The 2131-nt window shown below is 38.0% G+C and overlaps 1 protein-coding gene across 2 annotated transcripts in view; it reads right to left on the minus strand.

The window, feature by feature from the left end:
• Positions 1–287: 287 nt before the first annotated feature.
• LOC142494426 (uncharacterized) overlaps positions 288–2131 on the minus strand; it is an 18615-nt gene continuing 16771 nt past the window's right edge. For both annotated transcript variants that reach the window (XM_075598955.1, XM_075598954.1), the window contains one exon: positions 288–444. The gene's annotated coding sequence lies outside the window, so the exon portion shown is untranslated. The remainder of the gene's footprint in view (positions 445–2131) is intronic.

Below are 2131 nucleotides of genomic sequence, written 5' to 3' on the forward strand. Positions count from 1 at the left end.
ATCTTTCATGTAAATGCTTCGTACAATTAGTCATGTAGAACTTTGACCAATACATTAGTTTCACTATAACTACATGTGTGTTTCTTCAGACGACATAGGAAAACATTAATTGTATTATTTAAGTGATGTCAGTGTCATCAGCATGACATTGGTAAAATTGGAGCACTAAGACAAGATGTAATTTCAACGTTTATTGTAATGTTTACACACATTTCAACTTAGTCGAAAATACCCTAACATCTATATTCATTCTGCTAAGCAAATTATATAATCTAAGATTAGCTAGGATATATAAAAGTTTGCATGTTCACTTTCAGGTGTATCATAGCATGAGTGCCCATGTGATGTCTTTGGTATGTGGCCAGGATGGAAAAGATCTCATTTGGTCGGTCTTTGGATACATGCATTCACATTATCTTCTGTCTGGAACGGAGATGTCAACATCTGTTAAAGAAGTAGAAATATTATATTAATTACAGAAAGTTATCGGTTAAATACAAACTTAATGATGCATCTAAACACACAGTTTTTATACTGTAACTATGTGAAGCATGCCATTATAAAATATTACGCTACATCTTCTAAATTACTGCTTACTGCATCAAAGCAATGTATTTATGTTAAAACACATTATTGACCATTTTGACCATATTGATATATATATATATATATATATATATATATATATATATATATATATATATTCATAATCAACCACGGAAAATTAGACAAATGCTTGTACAGGCAGTCCTCGTTTTACAACGAATGGCTTATCCAACACTCTTATGACGATTTGCAAAGTTCTTTATGTGTATATAATATATATATCATAATATTATATAATAATATATTATACTATTTAAGATATTATTACATTACACACATATACTGCACCGACACACTTTATTCGAGCAAATACCCAGTATGTACCTGGCAGATACCTGGAATGCGCCGCTCCTCACCTCTGACAAGCCCCGTTGCGTTTGCCTTCCCAGCCTGGGTTCATGCCTGGCTGACGGGCGGCTGATCTGTTAAATGATAATGATTAGGATTTAATAGGCTGCAATGCTTCGCGTGTCTACCAGATGGCATAAATTCATGAATTGTAATGCAGTATATATATATATATACTGTGCAGTATTGCAGCCAGCGGGAATAAAATGCTTCAATCCCTGCCTGGAAAATAACCCAATGCACTCGGGCAGAAAACAGTCACAAACCTCAATACACCCGGGTATACCCGAATTCGTGGGACTAGCCGAGCTCGAATAAAGTGTGTCGCCAGTGTGTATATATATATATATATATATATATATATATATATAAAAACCATAATACTGAGTTAAGTTATGGCGAGTAAAAAAAGTGACAAAAACCCTCCACAGGAAAGCAAATATGCAAATATAACTGTATGCTCATCTACATGTCTTAGGCAGGTCTGCAACCCCGCCTTTCCCCATTATCACCCAGCATACAGCACTTCCACTGCAGCAAGGGATTCTGGGAAATGACATGCAAATGAGCACACAGTGTCACTTTTTGCCTCAATAACCATTTTTAACATGGTTCCCTATAGGCTTAAGCTTGCTGCATGGTCACAGCTTTGAGCACAGCCAGGGTTAAGGTGCATACCCAGAAAACCACCCACAGACAGCCGTTTCGACCTTGATGGGTCTCATCAGTGTGGGGTTGATTTTACTGGGAATGCAAGAGAGGCTATGGGATAGGCTAAACCATAATACTGAGTTAAGTTATGGTGAGTAAAAAAAGTGACAAAAACCCTCCACAGGAAAGCAAATATGCAAATATAACTGTATGCTCATCTGCATGTCTTAGGCAGGTCTGCAACCCCGCCTTTCCCCATTATCACCCAGCATACAGCACTTCCACTGCAGCAAGGGATTCTGGGAAATGACATGCAAATGAGCACACAGTGTCACTTTTTGCCTCAATAACCATTTTTAACATGGTTCCCTATAGGCTTAAGCTTGCTGCATGGTCACAGCTTTGAGCACATCCAGGGTTAAGGTGCATACCCAGAAAACCACCCACAGACAGCTGTTTCGACCTTGATGGGTCTCATCAGTGTGGGGTTGATTTTACTGGGAATGCAAGAGAGGCTATGGGATAG

This window comes from Ascaphus truei, chromosome 5 (genome assembly GCF_040206685.1).
Source record: "Ascaphus truei isolate aAscTru1 chromosome 5, aAscTru1.hap1, whole genome shotgun sequence".
Lineage (NCBI taxonomy): Eukaryota > Metazoa > Chordata > Amphibia > Anura > Ascaphidae > Ascaphus > Ascaphus truei.